Genomic DNA, 21,236 nt, shown 5'->3' with positions numbered 1-21,236 from the left:
AAGGCTTAAATCGACTGGGTATTTGGAGACTTCTGTGCAAATGGGCATTTTTGGTTTTTAAACACCGTGTCTTATTTGTACTTGAAATGGGGTAACTGGTTCTCTTGGAAAAAATATAGGCATAAAGCTGGTTCTTAAAAAAAAAAAAAAAAAAAAAGGGAGTGGGTGTGAGAGAGTGGCTTAGAAATTACACCAGTAATGGTCGGGAGTGGTGGCTTATGCCTGTAATTCCAGCACTTTGAGAGAAGGAGGCAGGTGGATCCCCTGAGGTTAGGAGTTCGAGACCAGACTGGTGAACATGGTGAAACCCCGTCTGTACTGAAAAGATGAAAATTAGCCGGGCATGGTGGCAGGCACCTGTAATCCCAGCTACTTGGGAGGCTGAGGCAGGAGAATCACTTGTACCCGGGAGGCAGAGGTTGCAGGGAGCCAAGATCGCACCACTGCACTCCACCCTGGGCGACAGAGCAGAAACTCCATCTCAAAATAGAAAAAAACCAAAAAACTAAACAAAACAAAAACCCGGTAATGAAAACCTGATTGCATCATCTGTGATGGAGATGGCGGATTATTTCATTTTTAGTGACAGGATGAATTGGATATGTTTGCAGTATTGATTTGACAAGGGAAATGGTGAGAACCAAATGTGCCGCCCAGCTTGGGCCTCGCCGTTGGCAGAAAACCGTGGCGGGCAACAGACTGGAGACTCGGAGACCGAGGGGAGAATTCTCACGCCTTGACGCTGGTGCAGTGTGTGCTTCTGGACTCCTGCTGGAGGGAGCGGCCCCTTTGCCTTGCAGACTTTGGTGCAGTGGAGACCTTAGGACCTGCCCCTCCTGGCACACCTGTGGGTGTGGCGAGCAGTGCCAGGGCTGAGGCACAGGTGTTGAGCCAGGAACGTGGGACGGGAGAGGCTGCACACGCCGGCAGGCGTCTGCTCCAGCAGCCGGGGGTTTCCGCAAGGGGGCGGGGCGTTGGTTTTCCTCCTTGAATTTGGGTGGGGAGGGTGTCCTGGGGTGCTGTGTCTGCACTTGTGTTGCTCTGAGGTCAAGTTGTGGCCCCGAGTCCCTGTCTCTCTGCCAAAGTGAGGGTTTGCCCATTTTCAGGTCAGATTTCCCTTGGGTCCGGGCCTCTAGGAGTGGGGGGTAGTCGAAGGGGGCGTGAGCACGGTGGACGCGCGTGGGCCTGTTCCTCTCCCCTCAGCTCCTGGGCTGTGTGTGAAGAGCTGCCCAGCGGAATCACCCTCCTGCCTGGTGTTTCATTCACCAGAAATCGTTCTCACTGTGGACTCTTGAGTCAAATGTAATCCAGGAATGGAACGTGCTGTTGCTGGATGCCACACACAGCATCAGGAGCCTAGTTGGGGATTATATGATCTTACCCCACACCTTAAAAGTAAAGACTATAGTTGTCAGGCGTCTGAGCCCAAGCCAAGCCATCGCGTCCCCTGTGACTTGCACGTATATACGCCCAGATGGCCTGAAGTAACTGAAGAATCACAAAAGTGCAAATGCCCTGCCTGGACTTAACTGATAACATTCTACCAGAAATAAGTCAAAATGGCCAGTCCTTGCCTTAAGCGATGATTTTTTGTGTGTGTGAAATTCCTTTTCCAGGATCATCCTGGCTCAAAAAGCTCCCCCACTGATCACCTTGTGACCCCCACTCCTGCCCGCCAGAGAACAAGCCCCCTTTGACTAATATTCCTTTACCTAACCAAATCCTATAAAACGGCCCCACACTTAGCTCCTTTCGCTGACTCTTTGGACTCAGCCCGCCTGCACCCTGGTGAAATGAACAGCCATGTTGCGCTCACAAAGCCTGTTTGGTGGTCTCTTCACATGGATGTGCATGACAATAGTTAAGGGGATACTGAAGTCTTTGGCAGTTCCAAGAGCTTTTTCAGTTTGTGTCGGGCCATTGTAGGCAGAAGGAAATACTTGCTTAGAGACTCTTACAGAAATGTTCGGTGCAGTGCCATTAACTCGTGGAATAAATGTGTAACTTTCCATGGCAGACCTCTGGAAAGAGATGCTCTTTGAGTGCACCCTGGCCTGCTCGCTACAAGAATCGGCCGTGTCACCCCGCTTTCCGTGGGTCTGCAGGTGTGCGTGGTCCATTGCCCTGCACTGTGGCCATGGAAGGGAAGATGATCTGGAATGCTGGCGACAGTTATCGGTGCGTGTTGATATGTGCTGCTTTCTACAGGGGAGAACATTTCTGTTTAATAAACATCTCATCTCGATGATGACTGCAAGATATTTGAGTCTCATTCAATAGTGTTTCTGGGTTCCTTCTGTTTTTAATCTGCTTTCTAGCACTAGGCAAGTGAAGACATGGAAAGTAAAAACTCATCGAACTTGTAGAGACATGGTGTTGTGTAGGAGCAGACTGTAGCCTCTGGCTCTGTTTAAAGATTGTAGTAAACCTCTTACCTGGCACGGTCAGGGTGTAAATTATCTTGTTTAATCGAAATGTGTATGAGTCAAAGCTGGCGCCTGCATTGTTGATGAAATACCAGATTTTAAGGGAACATGTCAGTGTGCTGTAAGATACCAACAAAGTTCCTCACTGAGGTTCGGGGCGGGTTCGGAGCAGCTGGCCCTTAGGTCACCAGGGTCGTCTCTGGGAGCAGATGCTCAGTGTGGGCATTAGTCACTTAGCCTTTCCAGAGCCGAGGAATAGCTCTCTGTGGTGATGTTTGAAACCTGTATTTTGAGTCAGTTTGTCCCACTGGACTCGAAGTTGCCGCGTGATATCAGACCTTTGCCTCCACCGTGCGCTCGTTTTCTTGTCCCCTGATAACTGCCTCGGTTGCCCCAGCCTGACATTTGAGCCTCGTCGTTCATGGACACAGGCTCCGTGGTGGGGCCAAGGCCGCGAGTCCGGCTTGCACAATTCCTTGCCTCTCACCATGGTTTATCACATCACTCCCGGGATCTCCCATTTAGAGGAAGAGTGTCCCTTTCCTGCAGGCCCTGTGTGGTGTGGAAACCACCCCTACCTACCTTTCTCCTGTTTGAACTGTACCGTGAAGCTATTTCTGTTCTAGTCAACCGTCAGAATTTAAGGAACAGTGATTTATGTAACTTATCACACGCTTCTCAGCAATTCTTTATGAATTTCATTCTGTTGTGAAATTATTGCAGTTTTCATGGCTATGCTGGTCTCACGTTGTGGCCCTTGAAATGAATTCCCTTCCCCATTGTGTGTTAAGGTTGTGCCTGGGAGCTGTTGAGGCCTCACCTCTGCTTAGGGCAGTGGCTTTGCTCTCCTGACAACAGGAAGAATCTTATTTAGAGCACTTCTAATGTAGTTTTTGCTTCCAGACAGAGTTACTTTTTTTCACAGAGACAGCCACTAAAGTCATAAATTATGCTCAGGATGGACACACGGGTCAGCTGACAGAGTGGAGTCCAGAACAGATCCAAAGACACAAAAGCAGTTCAGTGGAATTTGAGTCTTTTCAACAAATGGTGCTGGAATTATGGGACAGCTGTATGCAAAAGAGTGAAAACAGGGAGAAATTCCTGTATGAAAATTAAGGTGGACCATAGGCCTGAATGTAAAATACCAAACTACAAAAGAAAGGGAAATTGTGGAGACCTAGGGTGAGAGCTCTTAGCCATACCATGATCCATAATCAAGGAAGAAAACAAGTAGGTAAGACTCATCAAAATTAAACTTCTAATATAAAAGACACCCCTAGGGAATTGAAGAGACACATTTTCGATAGATGGGGAGAAGATGTCTACGAACCATGCAGCCGGCAAAGGACTCGTATCCAGAATGCACAGGACTCCCACGGCTCATGACAGAGAACAAACCACCTGACTTAAAAGCGGAAGAGACCTGAACAGATGCTTCGCTGAGAAGGACGGGAGGATGGCCCGAAAGCATCTGAAATGACCTTCAGCATGACTGGTTGCACCGAGATGTGCACCGAAGCCGCAGTGAATTTGTTCACACCCCTGCTGGAGCCGCCTGACTAAGGTCTTCCGACAGCCCCAGGTGCTGGTGAGGACCGGCAGTCGGGACTCCTGTGCGATGCTGGGGTTCAGCATGGCCCGAAAGCATCTGAAATGATCTTCAGCATGACTGGTTGCACCGAGATGTGCACCGAAGCCGCAGTGAATTTGTTCACACCCCTGCTGGAGCCGCCTGACTAAGGTCTTCCAACAGCCCCAGGTGCTGGTGAGGACCGGCAGTCGGGACTCCTGTGCGATGCTGGGGTTCAGCATGGTGCAGACAGCTTGGCGGTTTCTTACAAAACTGAACTCACACAAACGTGGGTCCCAGTGACCCCAATCCTGGGTATTTACCCTAGAGAAACAGAATCTGATGCTTAAGAAAAACTGTGCCCAGATGTTAATAGCGCTGTCTATGGTTGTCCAAAACAGGTTACAATGTGCCACAGCCATATGTGGAATAATAAATACCCAGCAGCCCCGAGGCCTGGCTGTTGATCACAGGACACCCTGGGTGCACCTCCAAGCACGATGCCCAGGAAATTGTGATTTTGCGAGTGTTTTGCCACAACGCTCGCAAAAGATAGACCCGAGTCATGGGAGGACACGGAAAGGGTGGTTGCTGAGAATGGGAGGGTATGCTTATGAGGCCCCGTGAGTGGGTTTGGGGCTGTTGGACTGTTCTGCTTGTGTGATGATGATTATGGGAATATTGTGCCGAAATTCACAGAACTGAACACTGTCCACTTTACAGTAATTTTTAAAAAGTGGTAATATGTTCATTTTCAGTACTGTTTTTAATGGAAGATGGAGTTTGCAGATGATTTGTCAGGGCAAGCCTGTTTCAAGAGTTTGTAGACAATTCGTTAGGGGCCTGTCTCAGGGCCCTTGGGTTGGGTTGGGTTGGGTTGAGTTGGAAAAGTCTTCTCTGTTGTGGGCAGTAGTACGGGGCGTGGAAAGGATATTGCCAAGGAAACATGTAGAATCCTTTGAGGAAACGTGTATTTCTAACTTGCTATAAGATAGAATTGGAAATTGTAATGGTTTTGTTTTCTAGAGTCTTGGTAGAATAGGGAAGACAGTGTAATAAAAGCTAATTTTGAAATGAAGAATTTTAAAGATTTTCAACAGCAATTGCTCTAGGAAGTCACCCTGGAAATGTTTTTAAAGATGTTCAATAGCAATAGCTCTAGGAAGAGTCACCCTGGAGTTGCTTCTTGAGCATTGGTTTCCTGGCTGTATCTTCCAACTTTCATTTTTAAGTTTTGCTGTGAGTTGGGGATGTGTGGGAATAGCCATCCCAGCCCTGCAGGGGGGTGCATGTGCCCCGAGGCCTGAGGCACTGTTTCAACCTAGCTTGCAACATGGGGACTCTTGTCAGTGGCTGGAGTAAGAGTACCAGCCTGGCAGGCTGGGGGGAGCCCCAGGGTGGTCTGGGCTCTGTCCTCCCTGCCTGCAGGATGGCAGCTGGAGGAGCTCGAAGGCTGCCTGCCTCGTGGCTGTCAGCGCAGCAGCCCCTCCTGGCCCTGGAGCAATCTTTGGGTCCATGAGTCTCTGCACCGGGACTTGCCTCCTGGGAACTCCGCCACAGTCCTGAGGGCCCTGGTGCCACTTTCCCGGTGGGACCCAAGCCTCAGGCAGCTGCGACCCCAGATTCGGTTGCTTTCCCTGCCGTCTCATTGCAGCACGAGTGCTCATCTCACTCAATGTAGAACCTCAGGTTCCTTCAAGATCCCCAGAGATGGAATCTCCCAATTTAACAAGATAGTTGGTGACAAGATTTGAGCGGCACTGATTTAACTCAGCTTCCAGAGTTTAAGTTCCCAAGACACAGTCCTGCTCCTTCCCTGGCCTCATCCTGTGTGGCTGGTGCGGATGCGGGGTTTCCGGAGGGTTGGGCTGAGGCAGGTCAGCAGCCAGGGGGATGGCTCATTATTGATCGCTCAATGCCTTGAGGATAACTAGGATTAATGACCTTTATAGGGCTGTAGGTTTGGAGTATATATATATGTGTGTGTATATATACACATATTTAAACGAGGTGGACACAGTTATCACTGCATTTTTCTGACATGAAACTTGGAGAGCAGAGGGTTTAGGAAACTCCTGAAGCCACACTGTCAGCGGGACTCGGGCGGTCTGGCCTTAGACCCTGCACTGTTTGCCCCTCACCACGCTGTCAGCAGACCCGGGTGGTCTGGCCTTAGAACTCACGCTGGTCGCCCCTCCCTGCCACGTTGTGGGGTTTTTCCTGCTTCTGGGCAGCATTTGATAGCTTGTGAAACAAGACCAAGACTTACTATGAGTGGATTTGCCATTATCTGAGATCCAGAACGTTTCCTGGACCTGGCGTTGCCGATGTCACGTAAGGAAAGGTAAAAACATTTTCATTGTGGTCACTGGGGCTCCTGAAATGGTATTTTTCCCAGTGAAAGTTTACTCATAAAAATCTTTTAACTCAATACTATGTGAACAGGAAGAAATGTGTTGGGCTCTAGTTAAATGTCTCAGAGCCACAGAAGTAAATGAGGGCACCTTCCGAGCACAGCCTCCCGGAAGAGGCCAAGGACGTTTGTCTGGAGGGTTTGCCATGAAGCAGGACTTGGGCAGGGCTGGTCTGCCTAGGGAGGCCTCTGCCATGATGTAGGTTAGTTGAAGTAGTTGACGGGTGGTGGCTTGAGGTCGGTGGTCCCCGAGGAAGCCCCTAGCAAGGCCGGTTTCCGTGGGATGGAAAACTGCCGTTCAGTGGCTGTAATCTTGGCTTCACGGGTCTGACATACAATCCTGCCCTCGGATACTTGGATCCCAGCCAGGTCAGATGGCCCTGAAAGGACATTCGGACTGTGATGGCTGCACCCATTCTCAGCATCTGTAGGGTCTCCTATGTATGTCTGTGTTTCCATTTTCTTTTAGCACAATTTCTCCCAGTGAAGTCGTGAGAAATAGAAGGAAAGGTGGAATGAAGATGTGATTGAGGAAAGTGTGGTGTGGTCTTCGACCTTATTTTGCCTTGGTTGGTGCTCAAGAACTCCACCTGACCTCAGAGCTGAGCGTTTCTGCCAGGAAGTCCTGCCTTTTATCCTACCTCGAGGCCTGTTGAGACACTCCAAGAAGCTTCGTTAACAAATTGCCTTTTCCTTTTACAGCAGTTGGATATATTTGCAGCAAAACAAAGGAATAACCCCCCAATATGGTGATGAAATGCATTTAAGTATAGATAGCATTCAGTCTTGAAGGGCCTGGGATTTTAATCATCTTTGGGTCATGTAACAAGTGGTGTTGGTGATTAAAATCTCCTGACAGCTTTGTTCTGCCACGTTCCTCAGTTTTGAATGATGATCTTCCTGGTGTTGTACCTTGGGAGGGGCGTTTGTGTCAGTAGAGAGCAGAGTGGTGGTTCCCAGAGGCTGCGAAAGGACAGAGGTGAGGCCCCTGAAGGACACTGGTCTTCCTGGTTTAGGGGTTTGGGGCTCAGCCACCTTCCTGTGTCCGTGTAAATTATACCCAGGATCATTTTCACTCGCCCCACTTTAGTTGAGTATTGGAGCTTCAGGATATGTGTGCCCACGTCACCTGGGCTGTGATCCTGGAGTTGGGTGAGACTGATTCCCGGGTTTATAGAATTACTCTGGGATTATTGAAAACAGAAGCACTTGAGGCATTCATAATGTTATTTCCTGAACGTAATTTATGTTCAGTTCTTCAGAAACATTTATCTGAGGAAGCATCTATAATTTTTGTTTTCTGCCACTCAGTGCTAGAAAGAATTGTGCAACACTCAAGTGAGTGGCATTATTCCTCTCCCTCCACCATGCAAGCAAGATTAAAGGTACCTCTGGCTCCCCTCAATCTTCTCATCTGCAGGGTGCCTGGCATGGCAGTGTGCTGCCTTCCGTCTTCTTTTTGGGGAGAATTAGTTGTGTTTGTGTGTACTGCTCAGCTCAGCCTCGTGCAGTTGTGTGGATGAGGAGCTTGGATGCTAGGTGACCCTCCCAGGCCTGCCTCCCACCTCCCTAGGCCTTGTTCTAAACTGACAGATAAACAGTGTGTTTTGGAAGAGGACAGCAGCAGGGCAGGAGAGAGTTTGTTCAGACTTTCTCCTTGCACTGACGTTTGAGCCTTCATCCAGCCTGGGCACTTTTACAGAGCTGCGTTTGTGTGTTGCAAACCATTCCCTCCCAGTAACCGTGCTTTCAGAGGTTTGGAAATGTGACTTAACTCATCTTCAATTTAAAGCATACTATCAAATTTTAGTGTTGAAACTGATGTATTTTATGGCCTTTATTTGATTTCTCTTGATTTTTTTTCCCATATGAGACAGGGCATCTTAAGGGACACAGCCTGGTGTTGGCCCCCTTTCCTAAGGATGGAAGTGAATTCTGAAAGCCCTTTATGTAGGCAGCGAAGGCCTCTTTTATTTTGGCCTAGTCAGGTATATAATTCTTTTTCTCTTTGGTTTTTTTGAGACAGGCAAAAAAACCTTTTTGTTGCCCAGGCAGTGGTGTGAGCACAGCTTACTACAGCCTCAACCTCCCAGGCTCAAGTGATCTTCCTGCCTCAGTCTCCTGAGTAGCCAGGACCCACAGGCACATGTTCCATGTGTCCCCATGCCTGACTTAGTTTTGTATTTTTTGTAGAGATGGAGTTTTGCAATGTTGCCCAGGCTGGACTTGAACTCCTGGACTTAAGCAGTCCAGCTGTCTCAGCCACCCAAAGTACTGAGATCACAGGCATGAGCCACCGTGCCTGGCCAAGTGTGTTTCTAATTTCAAAATTAAGAGGACACCCATCCAGTTAATTACATCTCTATTGGAACATGCTGCTTATAGTGCATTAGGAAAAATCATCCAGAACTTGGAAAAGGAGCTGGACAGACACAGCCCTTCGAGGTTGTCCGATGAACCCCTGGGGTCTTTAACTATCTGGAGGGATGTACCATGTCAGACTCACTGTTGACCGGCTGAAGCCTAGGTTTCATGAGGTTATGTGTCAGCTTGTAGTACTTTCTCTGGCAGAGATGCGAGTGACTTCTGCTCAGTGACAGGCTCATCTCAGGGACTTCATGGCCTGAGGGACGGCAGCCTGTTTGAGCTGATCGAGCAATCTCGCACTACCCTTATTTTCTGAAACGCCTATGAGTGACTTCTCACACGGTCTTTGAAGCGGCTTCATGCCCGCGCTCCTTGGTAATGATCGAATGCTTTTTTTGACCCCTCATCCCTTTCTTTGGGGTGTTCCAGTCTCAGTTCTCATGATGTGTTCTGCTTCTGCAGGAATTTCTGAAGCTGCTGAGTGTAGAAAGCACTGAGGAGGCTGTGCTCCCACCCCTGTGAGCCTTCCAGGCATCATCCTCTCCCCTTGGTGAGGCAGCGTCCATGACACACCGAGGAGGCTGTGCTCCCGTCCCCCGTGAGCTTTCCAGGCATCCTCGTCTCCCCTCCAGAAGGACAGGAGGAACCTTTCAAACCCTTCTTAAACTTGTTTTCATGTCTTTGTTTTAACAGTTTTCTTTGCATCGTCTCCCTTATCCAGAAGTGAGGGTGAACGCTGAGTTATTCACGGGAGTCAAGAAACCACACGCAGCCCAAAGTGACGTTTGTTTCCCTGAAATGATTTGTGTGTGTTCACCTTAAAATGCAACTCAGTAAAACAGGTGTGTTTTGAGGAATGACTTTAAATTACCTAGGTAAAAATGTGACAGTTAAATTTCATCATCTGTGTGGGTGTCCACAACCCCCTTCTGTGATTGCGTGTGAGTTTGTGACTTGTGGTTATTTTTGAAGAAAGAAAATCTGTTGCTGAGGACTTCAGATGGTGTGCTGGGATTCTGTAGGGTGGACATCGGGGGCTTCAGTGTGTGGCTTCCTTGAAGAGGTTCAAATTAAGGCTGAGAGTCCCTACTCCAAAATGCTCCAAAACCTGAAACATTCTGAGCTTCCTCGTGACACTCGAAGGAAATGCTCTTTAGAGCACTTTGGATTTCAGGCTGGGGATGGTCAACTGGAAAGTGAAATATTGCAAGACCCTTCTGGCCCCAGGAGCTTGGATAAGGACATGGAGGGGGCCTGTGCCAGGTATCCCTGGAGTGCAAGGCAGCCTGGGCTCTCTGACTGGTTTTTTGTAGGAGCCACAGAAGGGAAAAGAGGGTCAAAGTGGCCACGCCTGGCTCCTGAGAAGGCTGGACCAGAAGGAGGTGGATGCGGAGGACAGCAGTTGAGTCCCCAGCGTCCGGGACTCCTGTCCCTGGTGGAGTTGAGAGCCTCCTCTAGTTGTGGCCTCTCCGCTGTCAGCAGCCACTGAGGCCTGAAGGGAGAGGGGGCTGAGGAGAGGAGGAAGGATAGGCCTGCTTCTGGAGAGGGCCAGCATCGGCCTGTGCTAGCCTCGTTTGTTACTGCTGCGTCCAGTGTGCACGGCCGTGCCTCGTGGTGTAGCGGTTCCCGGGATGCACAGCGCTCTTGTCTGCAGTAACGTCTTTGTCTCCGACCCTTGGAGGCAAGTTACCTTTTTCTCCAGTGAAAAGAGGTAGAAAATCTTACAGAAATACATTTGCTCTAATGTCTGTTTTCCAATAAGACATGGTCGCTTAGGCTAAATCTTTGTGAGGTCAAGACAGGAGGATCACTTGAGGCCAAGGGGTTGAAGACCAGCCTGGACATCATAGCAAGACCCCATCTGTATAACAGAAGTTAGCTGAGTGTGGTGGTGCGTGCCTGTGGTCCCTGGTACTCTGGAGGCTGAGGTGGGAAGATCACTTAAGGCTACAGTGAGCTGCTATTGCTCCACTGTACTCCAATCTTGGCGACAGAGCCAAGACCCTGTCTCAGAAAGAAAAGTTAAAAAAAATCCAGAAATGTCATTTTCTTTTAAAATCATCCCAAAAGAAAAATCGTTTTTTTCTAAGAATGTAAAGGGTAACTGATACGATTCTTTCCTTGCATTGTTTCTCCTTTTCGAATATTTACAGTAGTCCGTCCACATCGTCTCTCATCTCATTACAAAGCAGCAGGTGTCTTTGAGGTTAGTGGTGTTTCTCTGTGTCGCACCTTGGAGAACAGCCAGCATGAAACCTCTTACCACGATCGTGCACATCGTTTGTAGTCCCAATTAAAATCCTCTCCAGAGACGCCTGTGCTGCTTATTATAGCAGAACTTTGGTTGTGCTGAAATGTGCATTCAGCTAATGGTTTTAAGTTCATATCTGAGATGATGCTGTATAATTCCTGAAGCATATGGGATCAGTAATGATTGAAGATAATTCTGGCTGATGTCATTTGGAGGATATTTTTCACTTCAAGTTAAAACTTCCTTCGCGATAGTCATTTTGGGATTCATTTAACTATGTGCTTTATTTCATAGCTCAAATTTTCATTAGTCATTTCATACCATAGGATTTTGAAAGCAGATTTGGCAAAACCTTTCTAACAAAATGTTTGCTTATGATGTCCCAAGGAACAGCACTCAGAATTGCTGGTAACTGTGGTACATTTTAAGGCTGATGATAGAAGTCACTTGAATGGTAAGGGCTGCTTTGTGAGGCAGATGGGGTTTGAATCCCGACCCTCCTGATATGCAAGCCCTGACCGTGGCCTTCTCTCCTCTCCCCTGGGAGATGGGAAGGTGCCAGCATCTACCTCACAGGCCGTCCTGAGAACCTGGGACTAAGGGCTTGTGTTCCTCTTGCAGGTGGCACAGACGTGGGGGCTTGACGATACACACACTGCAGGCTGCCAGTGTCAGGGTAATCCAGTTTTAGTCATAAAGGTGGGATTTGCTTTGCTCCCCTGCAGACCAGGTGCGGTGCTGCTGTTGTAGCAGGTGTGTGGATCCTCTTGGGTGGTCCTCAGGTGGACAAGGAGTCACCGATTCGGATTCCCAGTGTTAGATGTGAGGGGACCATGGACCTCATGTGTTCAGAGGGGAGGAGTAAAAAGCTTCCCTTGTATTTCCAGAACTGTCTATCCCAGGAATGCCAAACCACTGGCTTTCACCTGACGCTGTCGTAGGTGACACTGTCTGGAAATGAGGACTCATGTTCCGCATACTTGAGCCAGTACCCGTCTCCCTCCAGGGCCGTGGCCCAGCCCTCCTCATTTCGCTGGGTTGCCAGCCTGGGGATCTGTAAGCCCAGAGACGTCTCCGGTCTCGGCCCCCGCTCCCCCTGGGGACAGGAGGTGGCTTCAGGAGGCTGGTGATGAATGCCTGAATGAAGCCGACTTGTGACTGCAGTTCTGTCTAAGGGCCTCCCCGGGTGTTAGATGTCAGTAAATGACACCTGTGTGTGGATCTCATGTGATGAGAGAAACAGTGGGGGAAACCAAAGCTTGTGGAGTCTACAGGTTCTGAACTTGGAGGTGTGTGCACCTGTGTACTTGGTGAGGGGTGTGACGTCCGGAATGAGTGTGCACGTGTGTCACGTTTGTGCATGTGTGGTTGAGTGTATTTAGCAGGTGTGGGTGGAGTGAGCATGTTCATGTGTGTCGTATGTATTTGAGGGTGTGTGTGGAGTGTGTACACGCATCATATTTGGTGAGTGTATTTGAGGGTGTGTATGGAGTACATACATGCGTTTGCGTGTATACTATTGGGTGAAGCGGTGGCATGTGTGGAGTAAGCATGCACACGTGTATGCTGTGTGTGGGGTTTCTAAGTGGTCCTCCCCTGAGCCTGCTCCTGGGCCCTGCTGTCCTGGCAGCTTCACAGTTTGGTGCGTCTTTGATTCCGGAAGATTCTGGAACCAAATTCTGAAGCTGTGATCACAAACTTGCAGCCCTGGAGGACGCTGGCCCGTGGAGCCGGCACGAGGGTCTCTCTGCTGGCCTCTCCCTGGGCTCTGTCCACAGAAGAGCATGTCCGATGATTGAGCTGTGCGGGTCTGTGGCTCCCCAGCCTCGAGTCAGCCCTCGGTTCTGTCCCACCTCTGTTTTTCTTGCTGAGGGGCTCCGGGAAGTGGTGCCTGGGATGGCGTTTTCACCCTGGGGTTGCTTGGCCAGCTGCCCAGGTGCTGGCTGCCTGAGACCTGCTGCCGTCCTGGGTGGACGGGGCTGTCGCGGGGACATCCCTGAGCACCCGCGGGAAGGCAGGTTTAGGAAGTGCCAGAGGTGAGTGGCTTCCTCTCACACTTGATTTTCTGGAAAGTTCTGGGTCTCCTGTTTTTCCCTAAGGGAAGTTAGAAACTGAGTTTCTCTTTAGGGGAACGTCTTTGCAGAGTCTGCTGTTTGAATGTTCCCCAGGTGTGGAATACTCAGGGCCATATGTGTTTGGGAACATCCGTGTCCTGAGCGAATTCAGTAAGGAATGGAGAGAGGCCTCCTATCAGCTTGGCCTCTGTTTCCAGCTTGTTGAGGGTTGACGGCTGCTGGTATCCCAGGGAGAGTTAAACACTGGGCGGTGTGGGATGGGAATGTTTGCTCTGACAAGGACAGTGGGAAAGCATCTAAACAAACGTCGCTGTTCTCCGGGCTCCTCGGGGTCGAGCTTGTTTTGTGGTGTTGAGGGAAAGCTACCCTTGTTCCTGTTCCTCACCATTTGAAAGGTGTCCAGGACACGTTCCTCTGGAGAGGTGATGTGCGTGAGTGGGGGTCAGGTCGCAGGCTCCGAGGTTATTTGGGACCTGTCAACTGATTTCCTGAACACACAAGTGCTTGGTAAAGATGTTCCTGATTAGCTAAAACATTTCAAGAGGACGTGATAGCTGGTGGTTGTTTAAAGACTATCACAATTTTCCTGTTACTTTTTAAATGCCTGTTGAATAAGGGAGGATTCACGTATTTTTATTTTCCTGTCTGCATACTTGATATTTTGTTTTTTGTTTTTCATGTGGGTGTGCAGTTAACAGGATTTAGAAGCAGTCTCAGCCCTGGGGAGACTTCAGGGCCGCCTCAGTCAGTGCTGAAGGGAGGCAGGGATTTGGGGGCTGCTACCTCCACAGGAAGGGACACCAAGGGCCAGAGGTCAGCAATCTCAGTGAGGTCACAAAGACGGGCACACCCAGCACCCTGGCCCATGTGCCTCTCCTTCACCTTTGTCTCTGCTCAAAGCTGCTCTCCTGGGTCATCACTGGTGATCTCTAGGTGCGTGCTTGCTTCTTGCAGAAGTGGTGTCTGGCTGTGGTCAGTGTGGGCCCTCAGGACTTCCCTGTTTTTGGCTCACATCAATATTGGGCAGTGGTGTATGTTTGCTTTGGAGTGGTAGATCCGGTGGATTTTTGGCTTTGCCAACTCATTTAATGCCTGTTCTCCTAGGTGCTGGGACCCTCTCCTAAGTCGCCTGTTCTCCTAGGTGCTGGAGCCCTATCATAAGCCGCATGTTCTCCTAGGTGTTGTGACCCTATCATTAGCTGTGTGTTCTGCTAGGCGCTGGGACCCTATCGTAAACTGCTTGTGAGAGATCTCGGAGGTGCTGCTTATGAGGATCCGCTGCCTGACCTGAGGTGCAACAGTTGCAATTCAAAACCACCCCCCAGAAAAATTGTCTTCCATGAAACCCATCCCTGGTGCCAAAAAGGCTGGGGGACAGCTGGCCTACCGCGGGCTAAGATGTCAGTAGATTTTTGGACTTGGGCCTCAGTTGAAGAGGATTAGATTTTGAAAGGTGGGGTTTGAAGGCTTCTAAAGGGCAGGTTTTCATCTCCAGTGGGGCCTGGCCAGAACTGGGTAGAACTGACCCAGAAGCTGACAACTAGTCAGGCTGGCTCACTGCCTGTGTCCTGTGTGTGCAGCCTTGCTGTTTATTCAATTGTCTGGTGGTGGTGTGGATTCCATCCACAGCCTCAGAGTAGTGGAAGCCATTACTTCAAGGCTGACCTTATTTAACTTTATCAAAAAGACATGAAAATCATTTAGTATAAATCTTCCAGATACCTGTATCCTTTCTTTTCCCAGAGGCTTTTAAGTATTGCAACTTAAAAATCTTCAAAAATAACTTGAAAGGAAAACCTCTAAATATATTTTTGATGAGCACCCTTGACACCTTTAATATGTGAAGTAAATTCCCTTGACTTTTGTATTCCTAGAAACTCGTTCATGTTTGCAGATGACTTTGTATTTTGTCAACAGTGGCCACTGGTTGGTGACCATCAACACCTGCCGTGTATCATTTAGAAAGTTGGATGTGGATGTATTCACTTTTCAGACACACAAACACATGGGCTGTTTTTGGTTTTGATTTTTTTGGTTTTTTTTCTCCCCCCAGCTGAATTCAAGAAAGGGAAACAAGCAGACAGAGTAAGTACCAGAAAGCGTCTAAGTGGCTGGGTGGGGGATCCTACTATGGTGTTGGATTGTGTTCTGCCAGACATCGCTCCTCGAAAAGCTGACCCTGAAACGGCTGGCATTGCCCTCACCCTGGGACATTCGTCTGTCTCACCAGAAAATGAAGAATCTGCCAGAGTACTGTGAGTCAAATTCAGTCAGAACTCGATTAACTAAGAGGCTTTGTCTCAAAGGCCAAAACATGAGGACACATTTTTAATTTTTAAGGAGTGCTTCATTGTGAGTCAGTTCTGATGTGTACTGCATTAGGAAACCTCTGAACTTCCACGGTCAGGCCCAGAACTCTGAGAGAAAGTGGTTGTGCCCTTCCCACTGTTTTTGTCACTAGCTGTATTGATTTCCTTAAAAACCCTTTTTATATGAGTTCTATTATAGTTTGAAAAAAATTCACTTAGGTAGAACTGGAAGCGTTTGCGCCGTGTTAATACTCATGACCCGTTCTGGGTCTCGGTGTATGTGTACTGTATAAATGTACATGTGTGTATGTGGTGTACACATACTACGTGTATTTCCACTGCATGTATTTACAGTGTATAGGTATGTACACTACATTTGTGTCGTACACACGTGCATGCTGTAGGCATGCATGTACATGTGTATATGTGTGTATCTACGGGGATGATTATATGCACACTAGTTGGACACCTATCTGTTCTACATGTGTACATACATGCATGTATTTAATGCCATATACATACCTGTGTACGTGCACCATGTGGGTATGTGCACATTATTTCTGCAGATGTATATATACATATGTGCACACAAGCATGCATGTACACTATGCACACTGAATAAACTTCTGGATATGTACACAATAATACGTATACATGCTGCATATGTACGTACACTATTGCATATGTGTATACGTTTTATACGTTAGTGTACTGATGTACATTGTATACATGTGCATATGTGTACACTGCACATGTGTATGCATGCTGTAGTGCACCTACGTACATTGGATAAGAATGTATGTTATATGCATGTGTATACATATAGCAAATAGCATACCTGTGTACATACGGATGTGCATGTGTATGCCATATACATGTACATACAGGTTATAGTATACCTGTGTACACTGTATGCATATAGACGTGTGTACATGCTCTGCATGTACATACATGTTAGCATACCTATGTACATTTGCTATATGGATGTGTGTATGCTCTATGCTTGTACACACGTAGTGAACTTGTTTGTACACTATATATATTTGGATGTGTGTACACTCTATGCATGTACCCTACATGGATCTGGATGTGTGTGCACTCTGTACGCACGTAGTGCACTTATGTACACTCCACGTATTCGGATGTGTGTAAGCTCTATGCAGGTACACGTGTTACAGTGTGCCATATACGTACGTTATGTGGATGTAAATGTGTGTGTGCGCTCTATGGCACCAGGAATAGGGCTCCCGCAGGGATCCAAGAACGCACCATCTCGCTGGCACCGGAGAGTGTAGGATGAAAACAGTTGTTTGTTACAACCTAGTTGAAATTTGGCAGGTTACTCTACCCTTTGCAACGATCTAGGAACAGTCACTTCATTGATGTGTGTGTTCCTGAAATCATAAACAGCTCTGTGAGGTGTGTCTCATCCCCAGACGAGAGAGGGAACCGAAACAACAATGACTCGGTCACTTAAGTGAGGTAGAACTAACACAGCAGCTGTCTAGCTTTCTGTATTATAACTTTGTCAGCAGCTCAATGAGAAATCGGCACTCATCAGGAAATGTGTCCACTTTCTACTGTTCTTTATTGGTGGCGTATTAACTGCCTCGTGTTATTCCTCACGATGTAGCAAAATCCCTCCTAGAGTTGTGAATATAAACAGTTCATGACAAATGTAGTATCTTCTTTGTAACATTGAAAACGATATGTAAGTTCATCTTCAGATATTGTTTGGAAGGATGAGAAGGAAGGTGTTTAGGACAAAAGAATAGAGAGCTTTCAAGTAAACAGGGAAAAGAAGGACTTTGTGCAAAATATTTCCAAATTTGGAATTTGAGAATACTAAATCTCACATCTAAGATCATAGGTAGTTTTTTTTTTTTGGGGGGGGGTTAAAATTAGTACTTGGTTTTCCATGCCTTTGGGAATTTCAGTCCTGATGGAGGATTGCAAGAATAATCTGATTTTTCAGAACAGAAGGGCAGTCTGTCTCAAAGGTAAATTCCAGGTTGTACCATAGAGAAATAGAAATTGCTGTCAACTTTCTGTAAGGTTCTTCAGTTCTTTCCTCTTCTGTGGTTAAAAAACCATCTCTGGGTTTAGTCTCAGCCAAGTTCCTCTTATGAGGTTGCCTTACATTTCGCACAGCTGTTGAGAGTCTTCATCATTCGTAGTTAACTTGTTAAAAGCAAAACCTTGTACTAGTTAGATCTGGGCACCTTGAAGGCAGGGCTCTGTTTTATATTTTTAATAAGCAGCAGGGTGATGGCAGGGCTAGGGCCCTTCATCCCATCATGCATTCCTCTGAGCTTTCAGAGCTCTCACTGCATGCTGAGTGGTGTTGGCTGTTTAGGGTTTAAATAGGAAGACGAGGCTCTGCGACTTGGGACGCTCTTACTACCTTCATAGAGAGCTTGGTGACAGTTCAGCATGACAGTTTGTGCCCCTGCTGTGTATACTTTGTTACGGCCTCACAGAAAGGGTATTGATTTAAACGTGACTAATTTCTTCATGTTTATTTTTGCCTTTATTCCTAGTTACAGTCCTGATAATTTTTCTTCCTTTAAAATCTTGCTAATGGTTAGTGAATTAGTGATAAACTATATTTACGTGTTCTCTAAATCTAGCGATTTAATTGGAGGTCATTCTTCTTGCACCATGTGTCAGTGCTATGTCAGGATGGCTCAGTTTTACATTGTCAAAGGATTAACTAGAGCAGGATGCAGCCTTACTGGAAATTGCTCGTTTGTGAAATACAGGCACTTTATTTTTTGTTATACTCGAGGTGTGTTCAAATGTAAACATTTTGAGCCGTGTTAGAAGGATATACAAGATTGTAATGAAGAAAGCAGCAACTTGATCAAGTACTAGCTAATGAATTTTATGTTTTAAGTATATGGACTGTGGACCTTGGCAATCAGTTCTCATCTTGACCTTTTATTGTTTTATTAGAATCTTGCTCTGTCACCCAGACTGGAAGGGTAGAGCCCAGGAGTACAATCTCCATTCACTGCAACCTCTACGTCACAGGTTCAAGCGATTCTTATGCCTCAGCCTCCCTAGTAGCTGGGGTTACAGGGTGTGTGCCACCATGTCTGGATAAATTATTTTTAGTAGAGATGGGGTTTTGCCATGTTGGCCAAGCTGGTCTGCAACTCCTGACCTCAAGTGATCCACCCACCTCAGCTTCCCAAAGTGCTGGGATTACAGGTCTGAGCCACCATCGCTGGCCTGACCTTCTGTTCTAATATTGGTTATTCAGTCTCGATGATAGCACCTGGTTGTATTAACTTGGGGTAGAAAGCACAATTGCAATGAATCTGGTTGTGTATATACGTGCTGACTTAGCGTTCATGGCAGCACTGTGAGGTGGGCATTGTTCCTGAAGGAAGGCCGATGGGCAAGTCGGGGCTTAGATACGGGACTTGTGGGCAATCACTGCTGTCCCATGGCTGAGATCAGGCCTGTCTGTCGCCTGTACCCTGAACTCTGAACACACAAACGAGCAACTGTCAAGAGTCGGTGCTCGAGTGTGATGTGGCCTGTGGTGTTTGCCTCGCAGCGCTGCTTTGGCTCGGGGCAACAGGGCAACAGCTCCCTCCCTCGTTCGGCTGCCTGGGAGTCCCAGGAGAACCCACTGATACCGTTTATAAATGCCGGACATCGAGCGTTCTCCTTGGTACCAGCACATCTGGAATTGGACAGCTCGGTTAGATTCTCGGCCAGCAAACCTGTACAAGAGTGTGTGAACTCTGCGTTTGCTTCGCCCGGACAAAGGTGAATTCGTGGTCACTACTGGATGGCAACAGGTGTGGCCTCAGGAGCAGCACGGAGACAGGCACCCGGGTGCAGGAAGAGCATCTGCAAGAGGGGGTGGGGAAGGTGACAGACACAGGCGCGAGTTTAGCTGTTACCGTGGATGGGGGGTGGTTGGGTAAGACCAGATTTTCTCATTGTTGCCCCTTTCTGAAAAAGACCCTGAATTGACTTCTCTGTGGCTCCTCGCGCCTCCTTGTCAGGTTGGAGGAGACTGCTCTCCTGGCTCAGGCCCTGCTTGCGGCATCACGGAAGCTGCTGTTGCTTGCCCTGCCCTCCCTGTGACGTCCTCTGTGCTGTTGTCCGGGAACAGTTCTGCCGAGCAAGCTTGGACTCTGCTCCCTTCTGCTCTTGGATTTCCTGTCTGGAAAGCTTGTGTTCTTTCCTGATTTTTGATGATGCTGAGCTATGTTTTTGCAAGGATCACGCGTGCCTATAGCAGGGAGAAGCCCCTTTGCAATTTTAACATCTTGACGCTCTCAAGCAGAGCTTGCTATCGAAGTTGACAGCCTCCTGTGTTTTTGTTTTGGCAGAAACTGAATTTCAGTCCTAGGACAGCTTCAGCACACTTGATCCTAGCTCTTCTCTCTCACTGCTCCCCTCGTGTGTGGCAGAAATCATATGCCCTGAAGTTTACCAGTCCCTTCATTTGAAAATCAGTTAGTGTATGTGATCCTCATGAGAATTTTACTTTTTATAAAAGCAATCGCAAAGACTGGGTTTTGCGAAACCAGTGTTTTATGTGTATATTAATTGCACTCACAATAAGCTTTGTCTTCTAAATATTTCATGTTTCAGATTAGCCCTGGAATCATGCCCTGGAGTAGTTTTGCTATTCCGCTTTTATTTTTGGCTAAGGTAAAGTTGAGAACATTGTGATATTAGATGTAGTGAGTCCTTTTAGTTTCTTCTATGTCTGTTTTCCTTTAAGCCAGAACCAGCAGACTGATACCAGTTTGTGAGCACCTGGCATCTCCCAGGCCTTTCCTGGGTCTTCCCTCCGCTGTCTTGTGGACAGGGCAGTCATTGGTGGAAGATGAACTTGAGAATCTGTGTGTGGAATTAAGTAAATGTCATAGCTCTCTTCTGTGACAAACTGAATGACATTAAGCCCAGTAAATTGTAACAGCAGACTTTGCACATACAAAGCATTGAACACCAGGAAGGTAACCAGGCTGCGATGCTTCTGGTCCTGCACAAGACCTCCGGTATCACAGCGCATTTAACATACTGGCAGCATTGAGTGTTTGAAAATGTTGTGTATGTACCATGTCCGTGATTTTCGAGGGCCTGGATAAACACCTCTGGTTATCGCAATCTTTATCAATGGGAGCTTAAGGTTAGTACTGGGGCAGACTGTGTTTTAAAGAATTAAGGTGTCTCGAGTATGTTTCAGTTTTCCCATGAAGAAGAAACATGTCAGCTGTTCTTTCCTAGACTGTGGCTATCACAGTGCCCCACCACGGTCGGTCACATGTTTACTTCCCCTCCATTTAACCGGGCTGGGCTTGGGCCAGAGTACTTCGGTTGTCAAATGTCATATGAGGCTGAGGAACTGTCTTCTGCTTCATCATTAGCTTATGGAAACACTGTTTTCCAAAGCATACTCTCCTTTATCATTTGTGTTTATATAAAATAATGGAATGGTTATTTTAACTGTGCAGTTTCCTATGTTTGGTTATTTAATTGCAGAAAGATAATGGTTTTATTTTGCTAAAATCTGTGCTAGGAATTGTGCAAAATCTTTGTGAAATGCCCAGTTTACTAGCTTAAGTTATAGATCTTTGTATAGAAAAGAAAAAGCCTATTGCTACAAGGAGCATTGTCTTTATCGATGCACAAAGCTTTAAACTTATTGGCCGTGTAGTAGGTAAAAATGCATCAGAATGTGACGAAAATTGAGAAAAGCATTGAAGTTTTAAAATCTGCTCTGCAGTTTTCTTCAACTCCCTTGCAAGATACTTAATTTGAATAAAAGACAGAATAAAGTGTTCCCACTGAGG

The 21,236-nt window shown here is 47.4% G+C and overlaps 1 protein-coding gene across 17 annotated transcripts in view; it reads left to right on the top strand.

The window, feature by feature from the left end:
• The window catches only part of LOC139361655 (disco-interacting protein 2 homolog C-like), a 230,607-nt gene that overhangs the window by 83,638 nt on the left and 125,733 nt on the right, over positions 1-21,236 (top strand). For 3 of the 17 annotated variants that reach the window (XM_071090414.1, XM_071090406.1, XM_071090394.1), the window contains exon 1: positions 14,094-15,190. The exons of 13 other annotated variants lie outside the window; for them this stretch is intronic. The gene's annotated coding sequence lies outside the window, so the exon portion shown is untranslated. Of the gene's footprint in view, positions 1-14,093; positions 15,361-21,236 lie in introns of those variants that run through there. One more of the 17 variants, XM_071090388.1, reaches the window with a different exon arrangement.

Source organism: Macaca nemestrina, unplaced genomic scaffold (assembly GCF_043159975.1).
Source record: "Macaca nemestrina isolate mMacNem1 unplaced genomic scaffold, mMacNem.hap1 Scaffold_87, whole genome shotgun sequence".
NCBI lineage: Eukaryota > Metazoa > Chordata > Mammalia > Primates > Cercopithecidae > Macaca > Macaca nemestrina.
This window is presented reverse-complemented; position numbering and strand designations above follow the sequence as displayed.